Consider the following 21,985-nt stretch of genomic DNA (forward strand, 5'->3'; position numbering starts at 1 on the left):
TCACAGCCGCTCCGCTCACAAACATGTAGGCTAGTTGAGTCACAGCCGCTCCTCACAAACATGTAGGCTAGTTGAGTCACAGCCGCTCCTCACAAACATGTAGGCTAGTTGAGTCACAGCCGCTCCACTCACAAACATGTAGGCTAGTTGAGTCACAGCCGCTCCGCTCACACACATTTTACGCAGGGATGCATGCGCGATCACACGCGTGCGTGATCGACCGTGGGTGGCCACGCAGTAAAAGTAAATTAATTCACAAAACTAACGTCATTTGTATTGTTGACCTATTTCTAAAATATTAGCGCAACTTTCGTTCAACTTTGACCCCTCTATCACATGGAACTATTTTTGGGCGTAGTGATATGGACACAAAAAGCATAGTTCCGTGTGATAGAGGGGTCAAAAATGAACGAAAGTTGCACTAATATTTTAGAAATAGGTCAACAATACAAATGATACTAGTTTTGTGGATTCATTTACTTTCACTACGTGGCCCCTTGTGCCCCCCCACAAAATGACCGGAAATACTTAATATTTCACCAAAAACAGAGCAGAACTCCCACCACGGGACTCGGGCAATCAGTTGCACCACTATATTAATGGCAAGTATTTCATACAGCTTAAGTTAAAAACAATCTGAACTATCCCTTTAAGAGTCACACGGCGGTGACATCATGGATCTGGTTCACAACGTCAACCTTCTCCAGGAAACCACAGTCCAGAAATACGGCATGTTTTATTTTACACAATAATCCCCACCTGAAGGTCACACTTTACCGTCAATAGACTTAAAAAACATTGTCTTTGTTTTCCAGTTCAGGCCTGTTTCAGGGATTATGTTATACTTTAGCTATTGGAAAAAAAATAGCAGATCTACAAGCTGCGAAAACGTGGCCCAAATCTCTCAGAGCGAACGTTTCATGGGTGTGGGGGGGGGGGGGGTCCTGGAACAACATATTCTCAGATGGGGGTCGGCGGCCAATTACATATAATGCTGGGGGTCCTTGACATGAAATAGTTTGAGAACCACTGATATAGAAACATGGGTTTTTTTCTGAAAACTGTCAGCGTAAGCAACAATAAACGTCTGATTTGGGGTTTATCTTGGCAGCGTCCAGACAGGTTGTTACTGTGTTGACGCAGGTGCTTAAATACAGTGTGTCACAAAAGAGGTGTGTGTGTGTGTGTGTGTGTGTGTGTGTGTGTGTGTGTGTGTGTGTGTGTGTGTGTATGTGTGTGTGTGTGCCCTTATCATTTAGCCTGTAATGACAGCATTCGCTCTGCCTGCGTGCGTGCGTGCGTGCGTGCGCGCGTGCGTGCGTGCGTGCGTGCGTGCGAAACATAAAGATAAGACAGAATTGAATTGACTAAAAACAAACAGAAAACCAGAACCATCTTGATGGCGTCATGTCGTCTAAAATAGCGGATCTACAAGCTCAGCTGTGAGCTCACAGATCTGCTATTTGTATCCAAAATGAGTTAATATCACAGACAGACTCTTCACATACTAGAGCATGTCTGGAATAAGACTCTTCACATACTAGAGCATGTCTGGAATAAGACTCTTCACATCCTAGAGCATGTCTGGAATAAGACTCTTCACATACTAGAGCATGTCTGGAATAAGACTCTTCACATACTAGAGCATGTCTGGAATAAGACTCTTCACATCCTAGAGCATGTCTGGAATAAGACTCTTCACATACTAGAGCATGTCTGGAATAAGACTCTTCACATCCTAGAGCATGTCTGGAATAAGACTCTTCACATACTAGAGCATGTCTGGAATAAGACTCTTCACATCCTAGAGCATGTCTGGAATAAGACTCTTCACATACTAGAGCATGTCTGGAATAAGACTCTTCACATACTAGAGCATGTCTGGAATAAGACTCTTCACATCCTAGAGCATGTCTGGAATAAGACTCTTCACATCCTAGAGCATGTCTGGAATAAGACTCTTCACATACTAGAGCATGTCTGGAATAAGACTCTTCACATCCTAGAGCATGTCTGGAATAAGACTCTTCACATACTAGAGCATGTCTGGAATAAGACTCTTCACATCCTAGAGCATGTCTGGAATAAGACTCTTCACATACTAGAGCATGTCTGGAATAAGACTCTTCACATACTAGAGCATGTCTGGAATAAATGAGTTAATATCACAGACAGACTCTTCACATACTAGAGCATGTCTGGAATAAGACTCTTCACATACTAGAGCATGTCTGGAATAAGACTCTTCACATACTAGAGCATGTCTGGAATAAGACTCTTCACATACTAGAGCATGTCTGGAATAAGACTCTTCACATACTAGAGCATGTCTGGAATAAGACTCTTCACATACTAGAGCATGTCTGGAATAAGACTCTTCAGATAGATAGATAGATTCTTTATTATTGTGTCATGCACCCAAGGCGCCCAGCCCACATGGACTTATAGGACACACCACAAATCATTGCGTCAGTATTGCATTGTGTACAGGAAACAGTTTTCTTTTTCTTTTCTTTTCTTTTTTTCTTTTTTCTTCTTTTTTTTTTTTTACACAAACAAAACATTCTGCCTTTTTTCCCACGCTTTGCATAAAAAGTCTGCTAAAGCAAAAATACCTTTCCTAAAACAAAATTCCAACTTTTCGTAGTCCTCTAACCAGAAAAAGTTAACACAGATGGTTGTCATTTTACAAAATAATACATGTCTTAGTTCTTCATATAATGGGCAGTAAAACAAAAAAATGAATTTCATTTTCAATTTCTTTCAAATCACACAGTAAACATACTCTGTCCTCCTCAGGAGTACCAATGAATCTACCCGTTTCTAAAGCTAATGGTAAGGTCCCAGAATGCAGCTGTGCACAAAAAGATCTCTGACTTTTGGATACATTTTGTGTAACATAAGGTTCAGGGCCATAATTATTTTTAATAAGACGATATGTTCTTAGTTTTGGTTTGTACCATAAATCAACAGCCCAACTCTCCTTATACCCAAGGAACATAAAGTTCTGTATCGCATGAATATTACAGCATAGTTTATTTAAATAAATAAATGATGAATTATTCATAAAAAATAAAGACTTTACTTCATTGGCCCAGGGGTAACCATTAGAAATGTCCCAGTTAAAAATCTTTTTGGTTAGTCTGTCATCGGACATATTAACAAGTCTATTCCAAAGTCTCAACATCTCACCTTTGTGTCTGATATTTACGGGCATCCATCCCATATCTCCGCTAATGGCCAAGATAGGCGTAAGCTTATGAACTCCAAGAAATGACCGTATGGCTCTATTTTGAATTGTGTTACAACTTTCCTTGTCCGGAAAACCCCATACACCGGAGGCATAGTCCGAAACAGGGCATACACAAGACTGATATAATTGTGTATATGTATAATATCCTAAATCCTTACAGGCTTTCACCTTATTCAGTACTGACCCCAGGGCTCTACCAGCTGAATCAGAAAGAACCTGAGTGCCTTCCTTGAAGTTCATATGCTCATCTAAAGTGAGGCCAAGATATTTATATGTCTTTGTGTATGTTAATACAGTTCTCCCACACGTAAATGTAAATGGACTCCTTTCTACAGATGGTTTCCTAAAGTGAACAATTTGTGTTTTGTCAATATTTACCACCAGCCTCCACCTCAAACACCAATCCGCAACAATATTGAGCATGTTTTGCAGCTCCTTTTCGCAATTGGCAAGTAAAATTATGTCGTCTGCATACAACAGTATGCCTACAATCATATCCGCTACTTCCACCCCCAATTTGGAGTTTCTAATCTCAATTGCTAGATCATTAACGTACATGGAGAACAAAGTTGGTGACAAGACATCTCCTTGTTTCACACCAAAGTGTGTAGGAAACCATCCTGTTCTGAAGTCATTTACCTGAACACAAGCAATGGGGGCCCGATACAGGGCCTTAATGGCAGCATAAAACTTCCCATTTACCCCTGATGTTAATAATCTGTATTCAAGGAGCTCCCTATTTACCCAGTCAAAGGCTTTTTGAAAATCAATGAAACATGCATATGTAGATTTCTTTTCTTGAAGTCTTGCTCTAACAATGGTAGTGACTGAGTAAATATGGTCAATACAAGATCTTGCTTTACGGAAACCGTTCTGTTCGTCAACAAGAAATCCTGACCGTTCAAAATGATCTGTAAGTCTATTATTTAGAAGTGAAGAGTATAATTTGTATACATTGCTAATAAGACTTATGCCTCGATAGCTAAGCGGAAGTTTAGGGTCATTTTTTGCGGACTTTGGAATAGGCTTTATGATAGTTCTGTACCACTGCGAAGGAACAATACCACTATCGAAACAGGATTGAAACAAATTAAACAAAATGTCTAACAACTTAGGTGATTTCAATACCTCATATGAAATGTCATCAATTCCCGTAGCTTTTCTTAATTTACTTTTTTCAATCACTCTCTTTAATTCCTCAGTAGTGAAATTACCATTTAAATAAAGATTACAATTGTAAGTGTCTGTACTCATTTCACTTTCCATTAACTTTTTTAAACCGCTAACTTCTTTCAAGAAAGCCTCATCAAATAAAGAGTGATTACATCCGGAAAACAAATCTGTGAAATCCTTCTCCCATTTTTCTAATACTATTCCTATGTCAGAGCAGCATTCCCCACTCTCCAATGTTACAACCATAGGAATCTCTCTTTTCTTAATGGGACCCAATTTATTAATTTCCTTCCAAAATGTCTGGGGGTTATGAGTATGTAGTTGCTCAATATGTAACGACAGTCCTCTGTTAAACTTGCGTTTCACTGCACGTAACCTTTTATCAAATTCCCCTTGACTATCTTTGAATTTCTTTCTCAAGTCTACTCTTAATGTCTTATTTACACATTTTAGGAATTTCCTCTCTGCATCTCTTAAATGGTCCCATAACCTTTGTAGCTCTTGGTTCCAATAAGGTTTACGTATTCTGTTTGACCCTTTTTGAATATGTTTTTTACCACATTTATCCAATTCTGTATATAAACACTCACAAAATGTATCATAACAAGCATCCATATGAGCTTGGTTATTTGGGTTTAACTTCAACTGGTCATTAAGCTTCAATAAGATATTATTACATGTGTTAGATGATAAAAAACCTTCAGGGAAACTTCTTATTTGAGATCTTAAATTATTTTGACTCCTGGGTACTTCCACTTCTTTACAAAACGTTGACCTAGTCTGAAATGATAACATCAGTATTGAGTGATCAGGCACTTTACATCTGTCTCCCAGTAAAGAGATACCCTCCGGCCCCAAACTCTCTAATAACTCATTTGGGGTCAAAACAATAAATGTATTACAGTTGTTTAACCCTTCGTGGGGAACAATCATATAGTCTACTACAGCTCTGCCTCTAGTGGAGACAGAGGTAAAGTTATCAGTACCTGATGTTCTCCCATTTACTACACAGCATTTTGCATCTCTCAAGAATTCAATTAAAACCTCTCCATATTTATTAATCGAAGTGTCTAGATTATTTCTTGGGGGTACATTATCAACGTCTGGAATGTAGTCATTAAGATTGCCAATACGTCCATTATAATCCCCACACAGGTACAAATCATCTACATCAGATAAACTATATATCTGAGCCAGTAAATGGCTAAAAAATATATGAGAAGAAATTGTTCTTGGAGATCCCTCAGGCGGCAAGTAACAGGTAAAAATAGCAAAACAATTCATAGAAAACCTATTCTTAAAACGCATTCCCAATATTCCCTCCACGGTTTTATCAATTATATTAACTTTATAACTTTCAAATATTGTATTCTTTACTAAAATACCAACTCCCCCTGATCCTTTAACAGCTCTCATATGCATTTTACGATTTTGCCCAAACCAAGTGTACCCTGTCAGTTCTATATCTTGGTGACAAGTCAAATGGGTTTCATTTAGAGAGATAATGTCAGGGTTAGTATTTAGCAATATTTGTTTTCTAAGCTCACAGTTCCCGGTTGTCCAGCCATTTACATTCCAGTGCACTAATGTACAGTTTTCAAGTTGTGTGGGTTGGGCATTTACCTAACGTGGCACTGAATCATCTCTTCTCTGTCGCCCACGACCCCGTCCCCGCCCCCGTCCCCATGGGCTTTGTGGTCGTGCGCCCTGGGGGTGTCTGTCCCTGTTCTCGTCCTCCGGAATATAGTTTCTCTGTCCTTGTCCACCTCGACCCCGGCGGGGGCTCCGTGCGTCAGCATCATGCTCACGGAGGTGAGTATGGGGGGGTCTGTCATCCACCCCCTCCTCCAGAGTATCTCTTCCTTGAACCTGTCCCCCTCGACCCCGGCGGGGGCTCTGTGCGTCGGCATCACGCTCACGGAGGAGAGTATGGGGGGGTCTGTCCCTCTCTCCCTCCTCCGGAATATCTCTTCTCCGTCCGTATCCACCTCGACCCCGACGGGGGCTCCGTTCGTCACGGGGATGTGTGCGTCGGTCCCTTTCCTCCTCCTCGCGTCTTGTGAGGCGCCCACTGCCCGTGAAGAAGTAGTCTTGTCCACAAGAGAACTCTTTGAGTAGAGTCCTAAGGTTTATCTCCATGATCCTCTCCGCATGTGACTTCGCATTATTAATGAAAACACGTTGAAAGTTTTCATTATCCCCTAGGCTCCGCTTGAGACGGAGAACAGCCACTTTGTCCTGTACTGAGCGAAATTCCACTTTGATGATTCCCGGTCCACGTCCTCTTGGCACCAGGCGTTCCACGTTCACCAGCTCCGGTATTGGATCACATTGTAGGCCCTCTACCAGGAGCGTCTCCACCCGCAGCAGCACATCCTCCGCCTCGATAAACGGCAGACCCACAATAACAATCGAAACCTCTGGGTTGAATTTGCAGGCTGGCCGTTTCGCTTCATCTAGTTTCACTTCCACGTGATCGATTCTAGCAGAAAGTTGCCCAATATCGATGTCGTGGTTGTCTTGTATTTGTTTCATATTAGTTCTCAGCTCAGCTTTGAGTTCCTCTCGATTGTCATTAATGAGATTTTCCAGGCGCTTTACATTGCTGTCAAGCTGTTTCTCAATTTTTTCAAGGGAAGTATGCACTTCTCCAATCTTTGATGTGAGGAGTGTTTTGAACTCCTCTCTCTGCGTTCGGAGTTCCACCATGATGGCGTTGATATCCGTCGTATCGGCGTCTTTTTTGTCTCTTTGCCTTGTGGCATGGCTTCCCTGCCCTGCCATATTATTCACTCACATACGCAGCGAATTTACTTAGTAATAAGTCGTATTTTCTACCTTTTTGTGTTAAGTTTGAGCCACAGGTTTTCACCGCACCATGCCTTCACATCCTAGAGCATGTCTGGAATAAGACTCTTCACATACTAGAGCATGTCTGGAATAAGACTCTTCACATCCTAGAGCATGTCTGGAATAAGACTCTTCACATCCTAGAGCATGTCTGGAATAAGACTCTTCACATACTAGAGCATGTCTGGAATAAGACTCTTCACATACTAGAGCATGTCTGGAATAAGACTCTTCACATACTAGAGCATGTCTGGAATAAGACTCTTCACATACTAGAGCATGTCTGGAATAAGACTCTTCACATCCTAGAGCATGTCTGGAATAAGACTCTTCACATACTAGAGCATGTCTGGAATAAGACTCTTCACATACTAGAGCATGTCTGGAATAAGACTCTTCACATACTAGAGCATGTCTGGAATAAGACTCTTCACATACTAGAGCATGTCTGGAATAAATGTCAGAGCTGAAATCGACATGTAAAATAAATGCTTAAACATGTAGCTAGGTGTAATGTTAGAGACCACAGAAGACATGTAAATATGAAATAAATGCTTAAACATGTAGCTAGGTGTAATGTTAGAGTCCACAGAAGACATGTAAATATGAAATAAATGCTTAAACATGTAGCTAGGTGTAATGTTAGAGACCACAGAAGACATGTAAATATGAAATAAATGCTTAAACATGTAGCTAGGTGTAATGTTAGAGACCACAGAAGACATATAAATATGAAATAAATGCTTAAACATGTAGCTAGGTGTAATGTTAGAGACCACAGAAGACATGTAAATATGAAATAAATGCTTAAACATGTAGCTAGGTGTAATGTTAGAGACCACAGAAGTGAACCTTTTCAAGCCTGTTTTCTCAACTCGCTGTTTCTCTGCAAGACATTACTCTATAAGCCATATCTCCAAAACTGGTGGGTCAAACTGAACAACCAATATGTCAATTTGAAGCTATGATTCCCTGCTTTCACATGACATGAGAAAAACAAAAATTAATAATAAACAAGACAGCCGATTTACAAGCTCACAACGCGTCGCATCCAATCACTGTCTCCCATTCACATACACTGGTGCTGATAGGTTCACCACAAAGGATTCTGGGAAATTAAGTTCACCTCAGCGTTTCCTCGAAGGCCTGTGGGCGGAGCCTATCCCTCAGCAGGCCGGCGATGTCATCCCAGTCCAGAGGTCGGAGGTCGGAGGTCAGCGAGGGGTCGGAGGTCAAGGTGGGGGGGTCGGAGGTCAAGGTGGGGGGGTCGGAGGTCAAGGTGGGGGGGTCGGAGGTCAAGGCGGGGGGGTCGGAGGTCGGCGGGGGGGCACAGCTCAGTGGCTCCCCCTGCTGTTGAGGGGTGGCGTAGCCCAGCAGGAAGCCTGGCAGACACAGGGAGGGGAGGGTTAATAGAGCGTTGCAGTCCCACCCCCTTTCAGCCCCGCCCCCGTTTCAGTCCCACCCCCTTTCAGTCCCGCCCCCCTTCAGTCCCACCCCCCATTTTAGTCACGCCCCCTTTCATGATGACGAGAGACCTGTTCATTTTCCTCATAAACTTTTCAAAAAGTATTTATTTAACCCATTTTGGGCGGGAACCCCTTTTGTTATGTTATGCTTTAGCTATTGAAAAATAGCAGATCTACAAGCTCATAGCGCGCCACCGAGTGGCGCGCTACGAGCTTGTAGGTCTGCTATTTTTGAAAAATCAAATACATATAATTTTTGGGAGTCCTTGACATGAAATAGTTTGAGAACCACTGACATCAGAAACATAGGGTTTAACCCTGTGAGAAAACTGTCAGGATTTAGAAGACATTTATAGAATCGTTCCCAGGTCAAAATGGGTTAAGACCTGAGAACGATTCTACAAAATGTCTTCTAAATCCTCACAGTTTTCTGATAAACCTCATGTTTATATATCAGTGGTTCTCACAGGGTTAAACCTCATGTTTCTATATCAGTGGTTCTCACAGGGTTAAACCTCATGTTTCTATATCAGTGGTTCTCACAGGGTTAAACCTCATGTTTCTATATCAGTGGTTCTCACAGGGTTAAACCTCATGTTTCTATATCAGTGGTTCTCACATGGTTAAACCTCATGTTTCTATATCAGTGGTTCTCACAGGGTTAAACCTCATGTTTCTATATCAGTGGTTCTCACATGGTTAAACCTCATGTTTCTATATCAGTGGTTCTCACAGGGTTAAACCTCATGTTTCTATATCAGTGGTTCTCACAGGGTTAAACCTCATGTTTCTATATCAGTGGTTGTCACATGGTTAAACCTCATGTTTCTATATCAGTGGTTCTCACAGGGTTAAACCTCATGTTTCTATATCAGTGGTTCTCACAGGGTTAAACCTCATGTTTCTATATCAGTGGTTCTCACATGGTTAAACCTCATGTTTCTATATCAGTGGTTCTCACAGGGTTAAACCTCATGTTTCTATATCAGTGGTTCTCACAGGGTTAAACCTCATGTTTCTATATCAGTGGTTCTCACAGGGTTAAACCTCATGTTTCTATATCAGTGGTTCTCACAGGGTTAAACATCATGTTTCTATATCAGTGGTTCTCACAGGGTTAAACCTCATGTTTCTATATCAGTGGTTCTCACAGGGTTAAACCTCATGTTTCTATATCAGTGGTTCTCACAGGGTTAAACCTCATGTTTCTATGTCAGTGGTTCTCACAGGGTTAAACCTCATGTTTCTATATCAGTGGTTCTCACAGGGTTAAACCTCATGTTTCTATATCAGTGGTTCTCACAGGGTTAAACCTCATGTTTCTATGTCAGTGGTTCTCACAGGGTTAAAACCTCATGTTTCTATATCAGTGGTTCTCACAGGGTTAAACCTCATGTTTCTATATCAGTGGTTCTCACAGGGTTAAAACCTCATGTTTCTATATCAGTGGTTCTCACAGGGTTAAACCTCATGTTTCTATATCAGTGGTTCTCACAGGGTTAAACCTCATGTTTCTATATCAGTGGTTCTCACAGGGTTAAAACCTCATGTTTCTATATCAGTGGTTCTCACAGGGTTAAAACCTCATGTTTCTATGTCAGTGGTTCTCACAGGGTTAAACCTCATGTTTCTATATCAGTGGTTCTCACAGGGTTAAACCTCATGTTTCTATATCAGTGGTTCTCACAGGGTTAAACCTCATGTTTCTGTATCAGTGGTTCTCAAAGGGTTAAAACCTCATGTTTCTATATCAGTGGTTCTCACAGGGTTAAACCTCATGTTTCTGTATCAGTGGTTCTCAAAGGGTTAAAACCTCATGTTTCTATATCAGTGGTTCTCACAGGGTTAAACCTCATGTTTCTATATCAGTGGTTCTCACAGGGTTAAACCTCATGTTTCTATATCAGTGGTTCTCACAGGGTTAAACCTCATGTTTCTATATCAGTGGTTCTCACAGGGTTAAACCTCATGTTTCTATATCAGTGGTTCTCACAGGGTTAAACCTCATGTTTCTATATCAGTGGTTCTCACAGGGTTAAACCTCATGTTTCTATGTCAGTGGTTCTCACAGGGTTAAACCTCATGTTTCTATATCAGTGGTTCTCACAGGGTTAAAACCTCATGTTTCTATATCAGTGGTTCTCATAGGGTTAAACCTCATGTTTCTCTATCAGTGGTTCTCACAGGGTTAAACCTCATGTTTCTATATCAGTGGTTCTCACAGGGTTAAACCTCATGTTTCTATATCAGTGGTTCTCACAGGGTTAAACCTCATGTTTCTATATCAGTGGTTCTCACAGGGTTAAACCTCATGTTTCTATATCAGTGGTTCTCACAGGGTTAAACCTCATGTTTCTATATCAGTGGTTCTCACAGGGTTAAAACCTCATGTTTCTATATCAGTGGTTCTCACAGGGTTAAACCTCATGTTTCTGTATCAGTGGTTCTCACAGGGTTAAAACCTCATGTTTCTGTATCAGTGGTTCTCACAGGGTTAAACCTCATGTTTCTATATCAGTGGTTCTCACAGGGTTAAACCTCATGTTTCTATATCAGTGGTTCTCACAGGGTTAAACCTCATGTTTCTGTATCAGTGGTTCTCACAGGGTTAAACCTCATGTTTCTATATCAGTGGTTCTCACAGGGTTAAACCTCATGTTTCTATATCAGTGGTTCTCACAGGGTTAAACCTCATGTTTCTATATCAGTGGTTCTCACAGGGTTAAAACCTCATGTTTCTATATCAGTGGTTCTCACAGGGTTAAACCTCATGTTTCTGTATCAGTGGTTCTCACAGGGTTAAAACCTCATGTTTCTGTATCAGTGGTTCTCACAGGGTTAAACCTCATGTTTCTATATCAGTGGTTCTCACAGGGTTAAACCTCATGTTTCTATATCAGTGGTTCTCACAGGGTTAAACCTCATGTTTCTGTATCAGTGGTTCTCACAGGGTTAAACCTCATGTTTCTATATCAGTGGTTCTCACAGGGTTAAAACCTCATGTTTCTATATCAGTGGTTCTCACAGGGTTAAACCTCATGTTTCTATATCAGTGGTTCTCACAGGGTTAAACCTCATGTTTCTATATCAGTGGTTCTCACAGGGTTAAACCTCATGTTTCTATATCAGTGGTTCTCACAGGGTTAAACCTCATGTTTCTATATCAGTGGTTCTCACAGGGTTAAACCCTCATGTTTCTATATCAGTGGTTCTCACAGGGTTAAACCTCATGTTTCTATATCAGTGGTTCTCACAGGGTTAAACCTCATGTTTCTATATCAGTGGTTCTCACAGGGTTAAACCTCATGTTTCTATATCAGTGGTTCTCACAGGGTTAAACCTCATGTTTCTATATCAGTGGTTCTCAAACTATTTCATGTCAAGGACACCCAAACATTATCTGTATTTGGCCGCCGACCCCCATCTGAAAATATGTAGTTCCAGGAACTAAAATGTTAGGAAGGGACTAGTGGACAAGAGATCCAGTATAAGTTATTTTACACTTGGTCGCATGCTGAAAAATAGCAGATCTACAGGCTCACAACGCGTCGCAGCGCGACGCGTTGTCAGCCTGTAGATCTGCTATTTGTATGTAGATTGTAGCGTGTAGATCTGCTATTTGTTTGTAGATTGTAGCTTGTAGATCTGCTATTTGTATGTAGATTGTAGCGTGTAGATCTGCTATTTGTTTGTAGATTGTAGCTTGTAGATCTGCTATTTGTTTGTAGATTGTAGCGTGTAGATCTGCTATTTGTTTGTAGATTGTAGCTTGTAGATCTGCTATTTGTTTGTAGATTGTAGCTTGTAGATCTGCTATTTGTTTGTAGATTGTAGCGTGTAGATCTGCTATTTGTTTGTAGATTGTAGCTTGTAGATCTGCTATTTGTTTGTAGATTGTAGCTTGTAGATCTGCTATTTGTTTGTAGATTGTAGCGTGTAGATCTGCTATTTGTTTGTAGATTGTAGCGTGTAGATCTGCTATTTGTTTGTAGATTGTAGCTTGTAGATCTGCTATTTGTTTGTAGATTGTAGCTTGTAGATCTGCTATTTTCAGCAAGAATAAAATCAGTCATCAAGGCACCGTCAAAACACATATCAGTCGACTAAATCACTTGTAGATTTAGTCGACTAAAATCTCATGACATTTAGTCGACTGAAACCCAGACTAAAACACTAAAAAATTCCGGGTGACTGAAATGTGACTATAAAACTAAATTAACTAAATAGACTAAAACTAAAACTAAAACTAAAACAAAAAATTTGCCAAAACAACCCTGTGGTCTCCATAGTTACCGACGACAAACAGGATGGCGGTCGCTAGGACCACGAAGCACCGCGTCTGGCGTCTCTCCGTGGGGGGGCGGGGCTGGTAGGAGGGGGAGGAGCTCCCGTCTGGCCCCTCCTCCTCCTCCCCCCCCGCGGCCGTCTCGTCCAATGAGGAGGAGCCGTTGGACAGCTTGACCTCCGCGCGACCTCCCGGCCTCTCGGCCACGCCCCCTGGCTGCAGCGTGAAGCGACTGTAGCGCACACTGTTGACCTGAGGTAGAGAGACATAGACACACACAGGGAGAGAGAGAGAGAGAGAGAGAGAGAGGTAGAGAGACATAGACACACACAGGGAGAGAGAGAGAGAGAGGTAGAGAGACATAGACACACACAGGGAGAGAGAGAGAGAGAGAGAGAGAGAGAGAGAGAGGTAGAGAGACATAGACACACACACAGGGAGAGAGAGAGAGAGAGAGAGGTAGAGAGACATAGACACACACACAGGGAGAGAGAGAGAGAGAGAGAGAGAGAGAGAGGTAGAGAGACATAGACACACACAGGGAGAGAGAGAGAGAGAGAGAGAGAGAGAGGTAGAGAGACATAGACACACACAGGGAGAGAGAGAGAGAGAGAGAGAGAGAGAGGTAGAGAGACATAGAAACACACAGGGAGAGAGAGAGAGAGAGAGACATAGACACACACAGGGAGAGAGAGAGAGAGAGGTAGAGAGACATAGACACACACAGGGAGGGAGAGAGAGAGGTAGAGAGACATAGACACACACAGGGAGAGAGAGAGAGAGAGAGGTAGAGAGACATAGACACACACAGGGAGAGAGAGAGAGAGAGAGAGAGGTAGAGAGACATAGACACACACAGGGAGAGAGAGAGAGAGAGAGAGAGAGAGAGGGAGAGGTAGAGAGACATAGACACACACAGGGAGAGAGAGAGAGAGAGAGAGGTAGAGAGACATACACACACACAGGGAGAGAGAGAGAGAGAGGTAGAGAGACATAGACACACACAGGGAGAGAGAGAGAGAGAGGTAGAGAGACATAGACACACACAGGGAGAGAGAGAGAGAGAGGTAGAGAGACAGACACACACAGGGAGAGAGAGAGAGAGAGAGAGAGAGAGAGAGAGGTAGAGAGACATAGACACACACAGGGAGAGAGAGAGAGAGAGAGAGAGAGGTAGAGAGACATACACACACACACAGGGAGAGAGAGATTGAGAGGTAGAGAGACATAGACACACACACAGGGAGAGAGAGAGAGAGGTAGAGAGACATAGACACACACAGGGAGAGAGAGAGGTAGAGAGACATAGACACACACAGGGAGAGAGAGAGGTAGAGAGACATAGACACACACACAGGGAGAGAGAGAGAGACAGAGACAGAGACAGAGACAGACAGACAAACAGACAGAGACACACACACACACACACACACACACACACACACACACACACACACACACACACACACACAGGGAGAGAGACAGAGATAATTTAGTTTTAGTCAAAGTCTTTTGACTAAAACTCCATCTAGTTTCTAGTCATGTTATTTTAGTCTAACCTGACTCCGCCAGATGGGGCAGCAGAGAGCACACTGGGTTCCCCCCTCCTGCTCCCATCTGGGAACTCTCAGGCAGACTTGATGCCCGGCCACAAAACCGCCTGGCCAATCAGCAGCAGCTAGAAGCTAGAAGCTGCTGCTAGAAGCTGCTAGAAGCTGCTGCTGATTGGCCAGGCCGTTTTGTGGCCTGGCCAAAAAAAAAGAAAGTTTTCCTCCTCTGGTGAAAAGCTGGAATTTGCGCGATGGCTCTCAGTCAAATCTGGTCACATATGTTATCCACCGCCACCAGGGGGCGCCAAAAGTCCCAGACCGCCACCATATATCTTTTATTTTATTTTATATATATATATATTTTTTTTACCATTTTATAAAACACGAAAAACACGTCCTTGGCGCTCCAGGACATCATGAAAAAGAAGTTAAATAAGTCCTTGGCGACCATTGAGTTAACACCTTGAGGGCTCGGGCCTATTTAATCCATTAATAAAATGTGGCCATCATTTATAGCGCCCGGACCACTTTTACCGGCGGACCGGAAGTTGTTGTGAATGTGTGTGTAGCAGCTAACAATAGCCACACCACTCTAGAGTCTATCGAGAACAACGGGAGGTAAGAATAAATCTATCGCGACTAGCGACTGGACCGTGGAGCGCCGTCAAACACAGGATCTTTTTTCATAATTAGACGGGATGATTTAGATCGCGAGTTATGAACGTTTTAAGATTTTCGTTTCCGTCCAAACAGGCCGTAAAATGCCCAGGTCTGGGATACAGGAATACACTGTCCTCTGTCCTAATGGACAACATGTAGGAGACAGGACACTGTCCTCTGTCCTAATGGACAACATGTAGGAGACAGGACACTGTCCTCTGTCCTAATGGACAACATGTAGGAGACAGGACACTGTCCTCTGTCCTAATGGACAACATGTAGGAGACAGGACACTGTCCTCTGTCCTAATGGACAACATGTAGGAGACAGGACACTGTCCTCTGTCCTAATGGACAACATGTAGGAGACAGGACACTGTCCTCTGTCCTAATGGACAACATGTAGGAGACAGGACACTGTCCTCTGTCCTAATGGACAACATGTAGGAGACAGGACACTGTCCTCTGTCCTAATGGACAACATGTAGGAGACAGGACACTGTCCTCTGTCCTAATGGACAACATGTAGGAGACATGACACTGTCCTCTGTCCTAATAGACAACATGTAGGAGACAGGACACTGTCCTCTGTCCTAATGGACAACATGTAGGAGACAGGACACTGTCCTCTGTCCTAATGGACAACATGTAGGAGACAGGACACTGTCCTCTGTCCTAATGGACAACATGTAGGACACAGGACACTGTCCTCTGTCCTAATGGACAACATGTAGGAGACAGGACACTGTCCTCTGTCCTAATAGACAACATGTAGGACACAGGACACTGTCCTCTGTCCTAATGGACAACATGTAGGACACAGGACACTGTCCTCTGTCCTAATGGACAACATGTAGGAGACAGGACACTGTCCTCTGTCCTAATGGACAACATGTAGGAGACAGGACACTGTCCTCTGTCCTAATGGACAACATGTAGGAGACAGGACACTGTCCTCTGTCCTAATGGACAACATGTAGGAGACAGGACACTGTCCTCTGTCCTAATGGACAACATGTAGGAGACAGGACACTGTCCTCTGTCCTAATGGACAACATGTAGGAGACAGAACACTGTCCTCTGTCCTAATGGACAACATGTAGGAGACAGGACACTGTCCTCTGTCCTAATGGACAACATGTAGGAGACAGGACACTGTCCTCTGTCCTAATGGACAACATGTAGGAGACAGGGCACTGTCCTCTGTCCTAATGGACAACATGTAGGAGACAGGACACTGTCCTCTGTCCTAATGGACAACATGTAGGAGACAGGACACTGTCCTCTGTCCTAATGGACAACATGTAGGAGACAGGACACTGTCCTCTGTCCTAATGGACAACATGTAGGAGACAGGACACTGTCCTCTGTCCTAATGGACAACATGTAGGAGACAGGACACTGTCCTCTGTCCTAATGGACAACATGTAGGAGACAGGACACTGTCCTCTGTCCTAATGGACAACATGTAGGAGACAGGACACTGTCCTCTGTCCTAATGGACAACATGTAGGAGACAGGGCACTGTCCTCTGTCCTAATGGACAACATGTAGGAGACAGGACACTGTCCTCTGTCCTAATGGACAACATGTAGGAGACAGGACACTGTCCTCTGTCCTAATGGACAACATGTAGGAGACAGGACACTGTCCTCTGTCCTAATGGACAACATGTAGGAGACAGGACACTGTCCTCTGTCCTAATGGACAACATGTAGGAGACAGGACACTGTCCTCTGTCCTAATGGACAACATGTAGGAGACAGGACACTGTCCTCTGTCCTAATGGACAACATGTAGGAGACAGGACACTGTCCTCTGTCCTAATGGACAACATGTAGGAGACAGGACACTGTCCTCTGTCCTAATGGACAACATGTAGGAGACAGGACACTGTCCTCTGTCCTAATGGACAACATGTAGGAGACAGGGCACTGTCCTCTGTCCTAATGGACAACATGTAGGAGACAGGACACTGTCCTCTGTCCTAATGGACAACATGTAGGAGACAGGACACTGTCCTCTGTCCTAATGGACAACATGTAGGAGACAGGACACTGTTCTCTGTCCTAATGGACAACATGTAGGAGACAGGACACTGTCCTCTGTCCTAATGGACAACATGTAGGAGACAGGACACTGTCCTCTGTCCTAATGGACAACATGTAGGAGACAGGACACTGTCCTCTGTCCTAATGGACAACATGTAGGACACAGGACACTGTCCTCTGTCCTAATGGACAACATGTAGGAGACAGGACACTGTCCTCTGTCCTAATGGACAACATGTAGGAGACAGGACACTGTCCTCTGTCCTAATGGACAACATGTAGGAGACAGGACACTGTCCTCTGTCCTAATGGACAACATGTAGGAGACAGGACACTGTCCTCTGTCCTAATGGACAACATGTAGGAGACAGGACACTGTCCTCTGTCCTAATGGACAACATGTAGGAGACAGGACACTGTCCTCTGTCCTAATGGACAACATGTAGGAGACAGGACACTGTCCTCTGTCCTAATGGACAACATGTAGGAGACAGGACACTGTCCTCTGTCCTAATGGACAACATGTAGGAGACAGGACACTGTCCTCTGTCCTAATGGACAACATGTAGGAGACAGGACACTGTCCTCTGTCCTAATGGACAACATGTAGGAGACAGGACACTGTCCTCTGTCCTAATGGACAACATGTAGGAGACAGGACACTGTCCTCTGTCCTAATGGACAACATGTAGGAGACAGGACACTGTCCTCTGTCCTAATGGACAACATGTAGGAGACAGGACACTGTCCTCTGCCCTAATGGACAACATGTAGGAGACAGGACACTGTCCTCTGTCCTAATGGACAACATGTAGGAGACAGGACACTGTCCTATGTCCTAATGGACAACATGTAGGAGACAGGACACTGTCCTCTGTCCTAATGGACAACATGTAGGAGACAGGACACTGTCCTCTGTCCTAATGGACAACATGTAGGAGACAGGGCACTGTCCTCTGTCCTAATGGACAACATGTAGGAGACATGCAGGACACTCACCATGTTGCTGAAGGCAGTCCTGGCCCGCTCCATCATGGAGGACGTGAGGTCCATTTGGTTCTGACGGAGACAGAACACAGAACACAGCTGGAGTTACACTGAGATACTAGGACCTGGTTCTGGAGATACCCTATACTACACTGAGATACTAGGACCTGGTTCTGGAGTTATACACTATACTACACTGAGATACTAGGACCTGGTTCTGGAGTTATACACTATACTACACTGAGATACTAGGACCTGGTTCTGGAGTTATACACTATACTACACTGAGATACTAGGACCTGGTTCTGGAGTTATACACTATACTACACTGAGATACTAGACCTGGTTCTGGAGTTATACACTATACTACACTGAGATACTAGACCTGGTTCTGGAGTTATACACTATACTACACTGAGATACTAGACCTGGTTCTGGAGTTATACACTATACTACACTGAGATACTAGACCTGGTTCTGGAGTTATACACTATACTACACTGAGATACTAGACCTGGTTCTAGAGTTATACACTATACTACACTGAGATACTAGACCTGGTTCTAGAGTTATACACTATACTACACTGAGATACTAGGACCTGGTTCTGGAGTTATACACTATACTACACTGAGATACTAGACCTGGTTCTGGAGTTATACACTATACTACACTGAGATACTAGACCTGGTTCTGGAGTTATACACTATACTACACTGAGATACTAGACCTGGTTCTGGAGTTATACACTATACTACACTGAGATACTAGACCTGGTTCTAGAGTTATACACTATACTACACTGAGATACTAGACCTGGTTCTAGAGTTATACACTATACTACACTGAGATACTAGGACCTGGTTCTGGAGTTATACACTATACTACACTGAGATACTAGACCTGGTTCTGGAGTTATACACTATACTACACTGAGATACTAGACCTGGTTCTAGAGTTATACACTATACTACACTGAGATACTAGACCTGGTTCTGGAGTTATACACTATACTACACTGAGATACTAGACCTGGTTCTAGAGTTATACACTATACTACACTGAGATACTAGACCTGGTTCTAGAGTTATACACTATACTACACTGAGATACTAGACCTGGTTCTGGAGTTATACACTATACTACACTGAGATACTAGACCTGGTTCTAGAGTTATACACTATACTACACTGAGATACTAGGACCTGGTTCTGGAGTTATACACTATACTACACTGAGATACTAGACCTGGTTCTGGAGTTATACACTATACTACACTGAGATACTAGACCTGGTTCTGGAGTTATACACTATACTACACTGAGATACTAGACCTGGTTCTAGAGTTATACACTATACTACACTGAGATACTAGGACCTGGTTCTGGAGTTATACACTATACTACACTGAGATACTAGACCTGGTTCTAGAGTTATACACTATACTACACTGAGATACTAGACCTGGTTCTGGAGTTATACACTATACTACACTGAGATACTACGACCTGGTTCTGGAGTTATACACTATACTATACTGAGATACTAGGACCTGGTTCTAGAGTTATACACTATACTACACTAAGATACTAGACCTGGTTCTGGAGTTATACACTATACTACACTGAGATACTACGACCTGGTTCTGGAGTTATACACTATACTATACTGAGATACTAGGACCTGGTTCTAGAGTTATACACTATACTACACTAAGATACTAGACCTGGTTCTGGAGTTATACACTATACTACACTGAGATACTAGGACCTGGTTCTAGAGTTATACACTATACTACACTGAGATACTAGACCTGGTTCTGGAGTTATACACTATACTACACTGAGATACTAGACCTGGTTCTGGAGTTATACACTATACTACACTGAGATACTAGACCTGGTTCTGGAGTTATACACTATACTACACTGAGATACTAGACCTGGTTCTGGAGTTATACACTATACTACACTGAGATACTACGACCTGGTTCTGGAGTTATACACTATACTACACTGAGATACTAGGACCTGGTTCTAGAGTTATACACTATACTACACTGAGATACTAGACCTGGTTCTGGAGTTATACACTATACTACACTGAGATACTAGACCTGGTTCTGGAGTTATACACTATACTACACTGAGATACTAGACCTGGTTCTGGAGTTATACACTATACTACACTGATATACTAGACCTGGTTCTGGAGTTATACACTATACTACACTGAGATACTAGACCTGGTTCTAGAGTTATACACTATACTACACTGAGATACTAGACCTGGTTCTAGAGTTATACACTATACTACACTGAGATACTAGACCTGGTTCTGGAGTTATACACTATACTACACTGAGATACTAGACCTGGTTCTGGAGTTATACACTATACTACACTGAGATACTAGACCTGGTTCTAGAGTTATACACTATACTACACTGAGATACTAGACCTGGTTCTGGAGTTATACACTATACTACACTGAGATACTAGACCTGGTTCTAGAGTTATACACTATACTACACTGAGATACTAGACCTGGTTCTAGAGTTATACACTATACTACACTGAGATACTAGACCTGGTTCTGGAGTTATACACTATACTACACTGAGATACTAGACCTGGTTCTAGAGTTATACACTATACTACACTGAGATACTAGGACCTGGTTCTGGAGTTATACACTATACTACACTGAGATACTAGACCTGGTTCTGGAGTTATACACTATACTACACTGAGATACTAGACCTGGTTCTGGAGTTATACACTATACTACACTGAGATACTAGACCTGGTTCTAGAGTTATACACTATACTACACTGAGATACTAGGACCTGGTTCTGGAGTTATACACTATACTACACTGAGATACTAGACCTGGTTCTAGAGTTATACACTATACTACACTGAGATACTAGACCTGGTTCTGGAGTTATACACTATACTACACTGAGATACTAGACCTGGTTCTAGAGTTATACACTATACTACACTGAGATACTAGACCTGGTTCTAGAGTTATACACTATACTACACTGAGATACTAGACCTGGTTCTAGAGTTATACACTATACTACACTGAGATACTAGACCTGGTTCTAGAGTTATACACTATACTACACTGAGATACTAGACCTGGTTCTAGAGTTATACACTATACTACACTGAGATACTAGACCTGGTTCTGGAGTTATACACTATACTACACTGAGATACTAGACCTGGTTCTAGAGTTATACACTATACTACACTGAGATACTAGACCTGGTTCTAGAGTTATACACTATACTACACTGAGATACTAGACCTGGTTCTGGAGTTATACACTATACTACACTGAGATACTAGACCTGGTTCTGGAGTTATACACTATACTACACTGAGATACTAGACCTGGTTCTAGAGTTATACACTATACTACACTGAGATACTAGGACCTGGTTCTAGAGTTATACACTATACTACACTGAGATACTAGACCTGGTTCTGGAGTTATACACTATACTACACTGAGATACTAGACCTGGTTCTAGAGTTATACACTATACTACACTGAGATACTAGACCTGGTTCTAGAGTTATACACTATACTACACTGAGATACTATGACCTGGTTCTAGAGTTATACACTATACTACACTGAGATACTAGACCTGGTTCTGGAGTTATACACTATACTACACTGAGATACTAGAC

At 42.6% G+C, this 21,985-nt stretch overlaps 1 protein-coding gene across 1 annotated transcript in view; it reads right to left on the reverse strand.

The window, feature by feature from the left end:
* LOC306917777 (transferrin receptor protein 1-like) overlaps window positions 1-8,493 on the reverse strand; it is a gene marked incomplete at its 3' end in the record, with an annotated part of 87,141 nt that extends 78,648 nt beyond the window's left edge. The window contains exon 1 of the mRNA XM_079530686.1: window positions 8,403-8,493. The remainder of the gene's footprint in view (window positions 1-8,402) is intronic.
* Window positions 8,494-21,985: the final 13,492 nt, after the last annotated feature.

Source organism: Electrona antarctica, assembly GCF_951216825.1.
Source record: "Electrona antarctica genome assembly, contig: scaffold_55, whole genome shotgun sequence".
Classification (NCBI taxonomy): Eukaryota; Metazoa; Chordata; class Actinopteri; order Myctophiformes; family Myctophidae; genus Electrona; species Electrona antarctica.